Genomic DNA, 13,383 nt, shown 5'->3' on the forward strand with positions numbered 1-13,383 from the left:
AGGACTATTTTAACCAAATCCTCTTTCTTCCCTTCAGAACCTGATTCAGCTGCTTCAAAATGTTCGTATGCCAAAAACGCCATAATTTTTTTAATTGTAATAGTTTCAGGTAATTTTAAATTAATAATTAAAACACCACCTCAAGATTCATTTCCAAGGATATGTTATAGAAATTATCAGTCTTTGATTAACTGATTTTTGTATTTTTTATTGTAGATGTGTAGAGTGGTTTTATTTTTAGTTTTTAGTGGTTTTGATTTAGTTTTTGTTTTTATGTGCCTGCTACAATGTAACAATCAACGGATTGATTAATTGACTAGTGAGAAGAAGGAACAGAGCTACAGGGCTGTTGGGTTTTTGTTTTTTAATCTTTTCTTTCTTTTTTTTCACATTCCTGATGAATAGCACTGTACATGTAAACATGTGGCTTTCAGTTAGGTAGCATGATTTATGAAGTCATGCTCAGGGCTAGCCAGGTTGGTGACTCAGAGGAGACTATGATGCCAGCTCATTCCCTGGTGATAAACACTGACTGTCCTTCCCACAGCCAGGCACCCTTGGCAGCCTTATGAAAAGACCTTGTGGTTGGCAGAGCATTGAGTGCTAGTGCAGGAAATGAGGTCCTCTCCGGTTTAGTACAGAGATGACTGAAGTTCCAGAAGGCTGTAAGCAAAGCCAGAGTCTCCTGAGTCACCAACTTTAAACTATAGGGGACTCTACAGTTCTCAGTTTGAGCTGGGCCAAGAAGCCTGCTTTCCTTGCAGCCCAGAATCTCCCATTGATTTAACTGAACACTTTGCAGACTGCAGGAATTCGTCAAGAGAATAAGGGAGACATGTTATTTGTAGGGTGGAAGGTCATGGAATTTCTATCTCCCGCATTCCTCCCACCCAACTCCCTCAAAAATCTCTGATCCCGGACTTTATGCTCAGGAGCCTTCCAGCCTGGGAATGTATGTCTTTCCCTAGCCCCTATAGAATTTTCTGTACTTTGCATTATGTTTTGCTAACTATATTACAACAAGCCATTTATCTCGGTCTGTAGCTTGGGGACCTTTCCTATGGCCTCCCTTCTTCCAGGAATTTCACATATAAATCATGGGAAATAAGGAAATCTTTAAAACCAAGTGGGCAGCATTTTGTACCCTAGGTCATTCAGAAACCAAGACACATGAACCTGCAATTGTGGAACCCAACATTTTTGTAAAAGGCCCCCCAAACAAGCAAATAACCCCTGGGAAGAAGCTAAAATCTCAGGGTGCATTAGCGAGTGAGGATTCTGATGGGGTGGGTGACATTTTTCAGTCTAAATCCCCTCCGTGCTATTGAAACAATAATATTTAGACAATGTGGAGCTCAGATTATTGCTCTAATAAATTGTTTTTATTGGTTCATTGTGGCAAATAAGCCCCCGATTGATTTGTCTCCTAATCAGCATGGAGAATGCACTCCGCTGTAATTAAATCCTGTGTAACAAGGCACTCTGTATTCGCTTGTCTCTTAGCTTGCAGTGGTATGAAATACAGGACATCAAACGGTATACTGTACGCGATAGGCACCGTGCCAGCCCAGGGAACGATTATGCTCGCTTGCCTTTAGTGTGGTTACAAATTAGTATAGCTTTACGATGCATGCAACAGCGTGCATCGCATGGGAGCAATATGGAAGTTACTGGAGATGGGAAATGACCAAAGATAAGGTCTTGTCTCGCTCCAATTTCCATAAAGGTTTGGCCGCTTGAAAGACTTTAAGTTCCCTAAAATAGCTCTGTGAGCATCTTGTATGGCATCCCTCTCTCCCTTTCTCGATCACCCGGTGAGAACTTCAGGCATCCAAGAAGTTTCCTCTCTGTCCATAATCAACTTTTTAGCCGCTAGAGAAGCTAAATTCTCGTTCTTGCTGGGCTCTGGATGGTGCTAGAAGCTAGTACAGAAAAAAAAGGGGGGGGGTGGACGGAGGGGTGCAAAAGACCCTCAAGAAGTAAACCAACTTCCAGATTCAGTTCTCCTTTTCTCCTAGGCTCCGACAACGGATCTGCGCACCAGTTACAGGTGTTATTTGGTAGCGTCACCTGAGGATTCCTCCCCAGTCCCCATTTGTTTGCTGGTCTTTTCCAACACACCTCTTCCCTATTTGATTCCCTCCTGGGGATTTCTTTCCATCACGAGAGCCAAGTGATTTTTTTTAACCTTCTTAAGCAGTAGATGCAATCTTGCAGTAATATAAAATATAAATCCGGAAAGAGAAATGGGATTTTTTTTGAATGGCTGATCGTAAACACAAGTTTAAAAATCCCCTGATTTTGCTTTCACGTTAACACTTCGATGCAGCCTTTTAATGCAACATATTGGATGTAACCGAATCGGAAAGTTCAAACAACATGGACGTGAAGTTTGTTGTCCGATTGGAAACATCCTCTTGGGAGTCCATTTCTAGGCCTTTAAAATGGTCTTGAACTTCCCCAGACTCTCACACCCATCCCCATCCTTGCACACATCCATTTAACACACCTATTGAGCACCTCTCTTTCTCTCTCTCTCTCTCACACACACTTTGGATGTATTAGCTAGGTCTATAGGGGTACAAACAGCAGCAGCACGGAATAACACGCTTCAGGTTTAGACACAAAAGTATATGCGAATAAACTGTAAGTGAAATTAACTAAAGCCAAATCATCTCCGGGGGCGGGGCGGGGGGTACCCCATCCCCAGAGCCCGAGTCAGCGTCCAAGGTTTTGGGAGCTCTCCCCTGTTCATTGGAATGGTCACTGCTTTAGGGTGATTGAGGACAGATTAATGCTTCTATACATTAATGCTCTTTTCTCTCTGGCTGCCCTGCTCTGACTACAGGGAAGCAGGCCAGCGGATAATTACTCCTCAGTGCAATCCTCAGAGCTGGCCTAATCCGAAAGCTCAAGTGCCCGTAAGTAAAACTTCGGGAAAAGTTATTGAAACTGACAAATACAGGGTGACAAATAATCAATAAAAGCCCAGTTCGACATCCTTTATTGTTTTCAGGCCCTAACAACAAGTAATGAAACCTCGGCCAGGACAGAGGGAGGGGGGCAGCCAGGGACTGGGAGCTTGTCTTTTCTGATGGACAGTCCCCCGTTAAAGAACCCGCAGCATATGCAGGCCGGTCACTCATTTATCAGTCTTAATAAATGACGGCCTCATAAGGGCTTCCCCCACGTTTGTGTGTGGGTACCGCAACTTCAATTTAATTTAATTGGAATCACTTTAATTCTTGTACCTAGCTACTATACACATAAACTAATATTTAATATTCTACGTGTACATTGTAGCTACCGCGATATATAGATAATCATATAGATAGAGAGTTGCTCTTTAAGTGTATTGGACATACACACAGTTACTCTCTGTGTAAATCTTTAATTCTCTCTCTCTCACACGCACACACGCGTACTGAGAGAGACAGAGAGAGTTGTTTGCCCTGGACGTTTTTACAGGGCTATAGCAACCTAACACACTATATTCCTAATTAAAATTTCAGTCCTTAATCTCCCTAGATTTTCAATGTGGTAATTTCTGAAGGTTTATAAAAGGACAGTGTGAAAGCGGAACTGGTTCTGTCGCCTTCCCGCTCTCTCTGTCTCCATGAATTAAGTCCTGATCTATCAGTTTAAAGACTACATAAAGTTGGTTCACTTTCAGAGCGGGATTTATTTTTGTTAAACTGGAGGCTTCTCGTGTCTTTGAGCTTTTGAGCTGTGTAAATGAACTGCAGTGTCACATAATCGATAGGGAAAACTCAGCTGTCACAGATCCTAAAGCAGCCTCTTGCTACAGCAATAACGTGATTTGGCATTTCAAAGTTTGGGAACGTGCTGTCTGAGCGTCTAGGGGTCGGTGAAGAATATCTAAACAGAGAGATGGAGGCTGTCTACCGGAGCAAACCAATAACGAGGAGCTGGAATGACCAGAAATGCCAATTTACCATTACTCCCCCACTCCACACACACCCCCTCCACACTCTCTCGCACACAGATTCATCACTATGTTTTATCAAGCTCTTCCTGCCCAGTTTGCTTGCTGCCGTTATTTCACCAGTAAACACTTTTCCAGCAGCTTCCACGCTTTTTGATCCAAATCAAACTCAGGTGCAGTCCTGGGCATCGGGATTTAAACAGCGATTACACCCAGAACAACCCCAAAGCCCTGTAAGAATGTATAGCAGCGCCTGTTGCCCATCTTCAGCAGACCACTGAGTTAAAAAGAAAAACCATGAGTGACAAGAAACAACAAATCTCCCAGGGGCCAGTAATACAATGCGGGTGACACTTGGTTAAATCACAGACTGTCTCCGAATCCTTCAGGAGTTTGAACATGATGAAAATCCAAACCTCTTTTCAAAGCCAACTTTGGCTGACTTTCTATAGGGCTGCTGTTATGCAACGTATTCCCATATACCGCGTAACCTCCTGCGCCCTTGTCATCACATAGTTGTTAGTGTCATTAGTAGGGAGAATATGTTAATTCGACCATGCATATCAGTGTATTTTAATAGGACACAGACAGATAATCGTGACGTGCTAGATTATAGAGCAACACGAGAGAATATTTCAGAATCGGTGAAAGGTTACTCTCTGAAATAATGATCTAGTTAGCGTGGGGCAAGAGATCCATGTAATTCATAGTGAACGCTCAATGTTCACCGGCCATATCTCCTTGTATCGCAACATTGAACAGCACAAATGTTTGAAGATACATTTATGAAAGAAGCAGACCTTTGTAGGCAAAGATTTTCCCACTGAAAATGAGATGTTTAACTGGCTATTGGTTGGAAGTGTAGGAATTGAACGTTCAGTGCCGTTGGCTGTTGTCCATAGTTCACTGCCTATGCACACACCAACACTTATCTCTGTATATACTCACATATACATACATAGATGTACACAAGAAAGTAACTCACCTAGTGTGTTCAGATATAAAGGGTTTTAACTTCATATTAGGAAGCTCGCTCAGAGGAACGATAAACTTCTCTTTGGTCAGGCCACAGTATTTGATCGTATCTTTATTTTATGTTTGTCCCCACCACAATGGAACCTGTAGGCTGAATCGAGAAATAGGAGTCAGATCGTTTGATCTGACACGAGGAAACTTGCGTTTGTAATATTATAACACTCTAGAGGGAAAAAAATCAGACCACTGTTGCTGAGACAAGGAGTGTGCTTAAGTACCACTATGTTTCAATCCCCATTTGGATATAATTTAAGTCTCCTCTCGTTTACGGTAATACACGCTCCAACCCTCAAGCTGTCCAAAAATGGGATTTAATGAGGCCGAGTTTATACACTTATATCATTTAGAGGATTCGCTGTAGCAGTAAAATGACAATTGGTACATGTGTATTGCAAAAGAGGTGAAATCCCATCCAGGGACCAAGTTGCTCATTTCTGAAGGAGCTGTCATTTCCAGCAGGGGGGACACAATGAGAAGGCCAGGAGTGATGGAGCTCTGATCTCCATCAAGGAGAGATAACCACCTGATTAAAATAGGCCTCTTGTTCTCTCGTTACTCGATCGTCGTGTGAACTTACCTTATTTACAATTATAGGCAATGAGTGAGTTCCCTAGATTGCAATACACCTATAGCTTTGGTTTACCCCGCTTTGTTATCAAGATCATCTCTTGGACAGAATTCTGGTCAACTCACAATAAAGAAGCAAAACAAATGCTCACAGGGATCCATCTATCTGTCTATCCGGAGACATATATACACATACCAAGATTCATTCAGACACGCATGTATAGTTATATCATTGGAAATGGAACGAGTCAATGCTTAGATGAAATAACTACACAGCTGCTCCAACCAATTTAAATTACTATTGTATGCACTGGATCAAAAATAATCTAATGCTTTCTGGGGATTGGTTATTTGGTTTTATGAAATACCATATATTTTTTTTAAAAAATCCCTTCCCGGGTAGTTTTGACCATTCTTTTGATAATTTCTTTTTTCCGGGTCAGTCTGGATCCGGGGCGTTTGACCAATTAAACCGGACCTGGATACACATCTATCCTGAGATGTAATGTACTTGCTTCTCCATTTTATTGTTAAATGGCCCAGTGTGTTTGCCGGATTATTATCCCACCACTGCTTGTGCATTTGTCTCTTATGTCTCTAGTGTCTGTCATTACACAAAGCGTTCTGAAGAGCTCATTTCAAAAGACAGAAAGTATACACTTACTATAAAAGTCATTAAATTAGCATGACAAGCATAAAGTTCCTACGTTATAATTTGGTTATAGATCTGAAATCTTTACTGCAAGGATGAAGACTACAGCGAGGCACACTGCAAAATTAGGACGATGATCTGCAGTGTACAATATGGGAGGATTTAGGAGGAATGGCGGAAAGGTCCTTGTTTCATCAGCCTATTGGTTGGCAATTCACTGAGTGGTAAGAAATTATCTTTGTTTTTCCTCCCACCCTTCGCGAGGATCCGATCAGGAAGTCTTACACTGAGGTCTTCGACACAACAGGTGTCTGTGCATGTGACCAAAAATTATCGATGTATTTCATGTTCAAGAATATCTAATCTTGAGCAATGTATATACAGCACCAGCCATGTAATAGTCAGCTCGCACAGGTAGGAAGCAAACGCTAAATTGCAGAGTTGTCTTAAAAGCTGTCGTTGACTTTTTGTGCAATTAGAAACCCTAATCAATCCAACTTTTTAAAATAGCTTCCTCTGCGGGAGAAGAAGTGAAAATCCACTCCTAACTGAGACGTGTCTCCATATTACTTTATCACACTAGTCTTAGAAAATACACACAGATTTAGCAGGGGCACATTTATTGCCCTGGCATGGTATGGAATATACCATTTTGCATCAGGATCAGAGCGTAAACTGAGTTGTCTGGTGTTCACGAAGCGCACTAGAGTTTGTGGACGCCTTCCATTTACCTTCTCTTCTTTAACCGTTTTAATTATCAGCACTGACCTGTTGGTCATACCTACAGTATCCATGTCCCTTTTCCAGGCACCTCACCGTTGGTTTCTTTTCCCCTGCATGTGCCTGCTATTCAACACTTGCTACCTTTGCCATTAGCGTCCTAGAGTGAGCCCCATGGGTATATCTGAAAGAAAGACCCTCTGCATTCCAACACTGCCTCCTTACCAAAGTAATAGTAAAGGGACCCATTCAGACACATGGACCACACCGAAGCATTAATTAGGCTGATGAAACCCATAGAAATGTATGGATCCAGCATAATCGAGTTTCTTCTGCGGACGATAGTTAAGGAATACGTGAGCAGCTGGGAGAATAGGAAGTACTGTTAGGGTGAAGTCATGCATGTAATTGAGTATATTTAACATAACCATTTTAATGATCGGTGATTAAAAGTGCATCTACTTAAATTGTATACCTCTGCAATTTGTCCATATCAACTTTAGAACGGTCACAAAGAAAAGGTCGTCATATAAATTTATAAACAAGATCCCTTACTGGCTAAGCATGACTCCAGCAGGACAGATCCGCTTTGGCAAAGGGGGAGGGGGAGGAGGCCTTTTGCTAGAAAACAGCTACACCAGTGTGATATTAATTAATCACTGTTTTGGCCCTAATGCAGTCACACTATTAGAAGTGCATAATAATTGAGTTTGCTTTTCATCGGCAATTATTTATAACAATTAGATCACTCGAAAAATCCTTGGGGTTCTTTCACGTATTAAAAGAGCTGCTTCTCCGTGATTTGACAAGATTTTTTAATTTTAAATAGGAGGTTTCCCCGCAAAATCTTGCCAGCAATCAAGCAAGGCAATGATCTGGGGTTAAACTTCTCCTTCGGTTTAACTTAATAGTATCAGAGTTTACATACTGGCGGGGGACAGATGGGAAAGACTTGGGGGAAGACAGAGATGATGGACATGTGTGTGTCTCTTTGCAGGAGATCCCCACAGAATGGGAAATTAGTTGAAATCTGCCAGTGGGGACTGTGTTCCACAAAGCCCACGCGTTTGGAAGGCTGAGTTTCTCTCGCTTTCCTATTCACTCTGCCCAGGCTGGATGCAGCGAATAAATAGATTCATTGTGGAGCCTATACACAAACCAACCCACCCCAGCCCACCCCACTCCCCCGCCCTTTATGCTTAAAAAGCATACAAATCTGCAATCGCTTTGCACTAAACTTTCCTTCTCACTGTACAACGCCTGTTAGAAGGAAGGGCGCGCACACACACACACGCACAAATATACATATAACAAGGAGACAGGGTCCATGCTGGGCAAGTTGACACCAGGCAGCACATTTAGCCTCCTGAGCGCACAGATTCGTGTCCCTCTCTTTGCCGAAGATAACGGTTTCAAAGTGGCAAGATGCATTCAGACTCTTTGCTAAAGGTTGGCATGAGGGGAGGAGGGGAGGGTGAGAAAGAGCGGTTCATTTAAGTTTATGGAGGAAAACGTAAATCAATTCCTAACCCCCTTCTCCCCCCCCCCCAGTATAGCTGTAAGGGGAATTCCATTTGGAGACATTCCATCAAACCCAGCCCTCAGTTTCCCCATCAGAATCTTACACATCAATGTGTGTAACCTATAAATACTGAAGAGACGAGCCGGGCCAGGGCATTATTCTGTGCAAGAGAATTTGCAACCTTGAAAGCATATTTTTCTTCTGGCTATGGTGGCACTTAGACGGTAATGCGGGCAGTGAAACTGGGGAGATTTATATCTTTTGGAAAGTAGGACGAGCCAGATGGTAATAGCGTCATTAACAAACAAACTTGGGATGTGCAAGTGAAGCTTGAAATTGGGAAAGAGATCTGGAGAACAAAGGGGGCTGCTGTTGAGAGAAAAGCCCCTCTTCTGCCGGCCAAAGCTAAGGGCACATTCTGGAGGGGCTGTTCCTACCCAGCGCTAGATAATAAACGAGGGCTTTTTCCTCCCCTGTTGTGACTGAGAAAGGGCAGAGAAAACTTTTGCAATAGGCAAATGTGGCATTTATTTATGTGTAACCCTTTGTCGTCTCAAGTGTCCCAAATGGGCCTTTAATTCAAATCCCCGGTTTGCTAGGGAGCGATTGAACATCCAAGTTTATTTTATAGAAACAAAGCGCCGCTTGTGCAAGTTTAAGTGCCGAGAGTTCAGTAATTATTGTAAAGTTGTTAATAGTATTAAGTCAATATTAAAAGAGTCGCTTTTTTCTGAGGTGGGGAGTGGAAATAGCTGCCAGATTGCTGCGGTTGTCTCTGAATTTTTTTTACCATTCTTGCTATTGGGGGGAGGTCATGAAAGCCAAACACCACCATACAATACTTGAACATAATGGCAATATCCAGTGCACCGGGTATAGACATAGTCTATGTTTGTATTTATAGACAGTTTACAGTTGTGTTCTATGCCATATCTAGTTTATCTTAATAGTTTCATTCTGTATAATACTTCGAATGCACCGTTTATTCATACAGCCACCCAGCACACCCCACTTCCATTCACGGCTTATCTATCCTGCGTTCAGTGGGAGTGTGGCATGTGTAAGGACTTCAGTATTTGTGAGTGTCAGTCCTACATACATGTATTACTCACCCACAGAGATCAGACCTACCCTGACACACGGGAGAGTCCATAAGTACGGTATACCCCAGCCTGTACAGCCATCCACAAGGTATATTACAGATGGGAGGAGGGATCTCTATTGAAATATTAATACCCCCCCCCCGAAAACAATATAAATACTAGGAGTTCCTTAGGAACCCTCCTCCCTTAAGTATTAAAGTTTTTCCCCTGAGTAGACTTGGTGGGTATTAGATGATCAATAGTTTCATAGTTGCCTGTTAACAGCTCCTAGTTGACAGACATCTGCCCAAGCTTTAGATTTTTATTTATTTTTTTTTTTAAATGTACTGGAGATCTTTCAAAGCCCCGAGGACTTACCCTTAAGGCATTATTCAAAGGGAAAAAAACCTGAGACTGGCGGTTCGTCACAGGCAATTGTAAAGGGTTTCAAAGGGCCGATCAAACGAGTTGGAGAGTAATCTACATTAAAGTCCGGATGGCAGTGTTACAACATGCACCTGCAGGGTATTTGCTGTCCGTGCCCCCTTACAGAGCTACAAATCACCAGTAGAGAAAGCTGCTTAAGCTTCTTCCTTGCTTCTAGAAAGACTTACTCGGGCTACTTCACTTTGATATTTATACATCTTGTTATTGATAAGTACGGTAAAAAAAAAAATCCCCCACCCCCAACTATTCCTAGGCACTTGCAGGCATCCTACAGAACTCTTGTCAATATGGGTTTCTTCTGCGAGACTCAAACGTCTCCTGGCCACGCACATATGCGTATGACTCTGACATTATATCAAACCGATTCCCGATCTGTTTTGCAGAAGCTTCTCGCTCACTTTTGCGAGTGCGTGGCGTTGTTGTCTTTCCACTTGATTTGCTGTACATTGAGCTGCACTTTGACTCTGGAGAAACTGGGAGAGGGAGAGATGGTAAATGATAACAGACAAATCACACTGAAAAACCTGTGTGTGTGTGAGAGAGAGAGAGAAAAGTGCATGGGAAATAATGAATGTAGAAACAATAAAAACGACAAGAGCCTGCTAGATGCCAAGATACGCACATTTATTCGCAGTTTAATACAACAGAACCTATCAATAGGTCGGTTCTCTTCTCTCCGCACTCAGGCACACGGTGTAACCGAGGAGACAAGGCAGTGGAGGACGTATCGGAACGTTAAATGTCCGGCCGGATTTTCTCACAGTTGCGGGAGGCGCAAATATGGAAATGAGCTCATTATGGAGAGGGAGTGGCAGCCAGGAGTCCCCCTCCGCTACCCCCCAACCCTGGATCATCCAAGTATGAAATAAACAAACCAAATGCACAGAGCACCCACTACAGCCAAAAAAAATTTTTTTTTTTTTAGATTTCAATGAGTATTTAGTCTTGGTAAGTGATCATTAGTTTTAGCAATGCCGCAGTGGTTACTGGTCTATTAACCATTTGCATGCTAGCAGGGACCTCATGGCTGTTTACAAGTTATCTGGAGACTCAGTCAGCACAGATTAAAAAACAAAACAAGACAAACCCAGAACAAATCGCGATTCTATTTTTAATTTTAAACTCTGCATTCAGCTCCCATTTTCTAGACCTGATCCAAAAGTAGCAGCATTCCCGCCCTCCCCCCAGTTTATGTCAATTTAGGAAAGCAGAGTTGCGAAACAAAACAAACAAAAAACCAGGGAAGGTGATTAACACGTTAGCAAAAAAAGAGACAACATTCAAAGTGCATTGTGAATCGTGTGAAATGAGCTTTAGAACGCACAATGCAACTGAACTTTGGTTCTAGGGACTCCAAGTGCTTCTATCTTTGTTTGTTTGTTTTCTGCCTTTTTGATACTTTAAATTGAGTGGATTTTTGTGAGGAAATCTGGTGGCAAGCGGGCGGAAGAACAGCACTTTAGTTAACTGTAACGATTTATTTGAAACGTATCCAGCGCGCCGATTGGCGTGGCCGGCTTGGCTTTGCTTACAAGCCGGTAGTGCTGGAAAAACAAAATGCAGCGTTACCAGAGACTGTTTGGGACCCCTTCCTACAATGTGCAGGTGACAGCTTGCCTAGGTACGCGGAGTGAGTGGTAAGCGTGTGGTGCTGAAATTTTAAAAAGTGCCCTTACTGTCTTGACACATAAGAGGATTTCGCCACGGTTATTCTGATCGCTTGTTGTGTCAAAATTTGCAAACAGAAGGAGGCAAAATATTCTGGACTCTGTATCTTTGCTCCCTCTCCTTCCACCCCGGGATGTGGTGCATTGCGAAGAAGAATGCTATACATCACCCTTAATCTCCTGCTGACTGAACGCAGTGGCGCATCAAAGCTCGCATTGTTTAAAGCTTGGGGTGAACGAACAGGACTAGGCAGAGGATTGCCAACTCCTGTTGGGGGAAAGTTTTCCAAATAAACTATTTTCGGTGGGATTACATTTCGGGGGGGGGCGATGTGTCACCCCCCGAGGAGCTGTTCCCAACCAGGTAGCAGTGCCAGGCACAAAGAAACACACACAGAAACGCGCTGGCTATGAGGCTCAATAATATTAAGCTACAGCAAGTGGAGGGGACCATGGGGTCGGGATGGGAAGAGGAGCCATCCTCATGCCACTACTAGATGGTGCTGTGTATCTCTCCACGCAGCGTACCGGGACCCCCCCCCCTTTTTTTTTTTTTTTTACATCCACGCGTCCTGGAAAGAGAATTGGGACCCATCTTGTTCCATGCAGGACTCAACCGAATTAGGGTTTTCAAAACCAGCTCCTGCTGTGTACTTGCAGTGATCACTTTAGGGGTAGGAACCAAGTTTCCTGGTTTATCTGTATTGCCTTTGGGTGACTGGGTTATGGATTTAGGAATTTTAATATCGCGTCTTTGAGGAGCCGGTAACTTTTGCACACACTAAGCGAGAGTAAGAAAATAAAACATTCGCACTCGGCCAGTCCTCAGAAAAGTAACAGGTAACAGAAATGAACACAGACGGGGCCACACAGTGCCGGCCTCTCTACCGCAGCTGGAGACAGACAGGCATCCTGGCCGTTTTCCTGACATTTACAAAATAATGTCATGCGGGACTTGCAAACTCTCCAAACTCTTACAAAACAACTCTTCCCAGAGGCTGGGGTGCGCGTTTCCTTATTGACAAACAAGGTGCTATTAAACAAAAAGCAAACAAATCAAAAAACCCACCCAAGGCTGGCAAGAGAGAAAACACTGATAACTGGGGCAGAATTATATCTAGCGTCTTGAGGCAGGCACTGATTTGGTGTGCATGCTTATACTTCCCTGTTAAATCTGCCATATAAAGCGCTGTATAGCAACCAAGGGAAAGGGGTGTATTTACTTCGGGAAGATTTAGGTTGTTGCTAGGATGTGAGAACAAAAAATCTTCAATAAGTCTGGGGGGAGGTGGGGGAAGGGAGGGGGTTATAAGGTTTGTCACAGGGAAAAGTGCAGACATCTGCTGGAACTTCCATATCTAAGCTGTTCATTTACAGGAGCCAACTTCTGAAATCTCCACAATTAGATCTGCATTGTTCTTTCTCAACAACACTGCCTAGAAAGAAAAGGTCTTCTCTGTCGGGGCCAATCCAACGAAGCGTTTGACGTTATTAAATAATAAAGCGATTGTGATTTACATTGTTGTTCAGAAAAAGGGCCAATTATCCACTGTTATGTTGCCATAAAGATCATATTAACTCGAATTAGTAATCAAACAATACGCGAGCGTTAAAAGTATAGGGGGGACAATGCGAGTGTTAGTGTTGTATCCTCACTTTTACTTGTAAAACCAGCAGCATAAATACACTTGAACGATGTGCAGAAGCTTCGGACTAAAAACAACAAAAAGCAAGAGAGGGAACAA

General features: G+C 42.9%; 1 protein-coding gene across 5 annotated transcripts in view; it reads right to left on the minus strand.

The window, feature by feature from the left end:
• Positions 1 to 13,383, minus strand: part of SOX2 (SRY-box transcription factor 2) — a 107,492-nt gene that overhangs the window by 6,427 nt on the left and 87,682 nt on the right. For 3 of the 5 annotated variants that reach the window (XR_014713052.1, XR_014713053.1, XR_014713055.1), the window contains one exon: positions 4,932 to 5,072. The exons of the other annotated variants lie outside the window; for them this stretch is intronic. The gene's annotated coding sequence lies outside the window, so the exon portion shown is untranslated. The remainder of the gene's footprint in view (positions 1 to 4,931; positions 5,073 to 13,383) is intronic. 5 annotated transcript variants of the gene reach the window in all.

The sequence above is a fragment of the Lepidochelys olivacea genome, assembly GCF_965140295.1.
Source record: "Lepidochelys olivacea isolate rLepOli2 genome assembly, chromosome: 9".
Taxonomy (NCBI): Eukaryota; Metazoa; Chordata; order Testudines; family Cheloniidae; genus Lepidochelys; species Lepidochelys olivacea.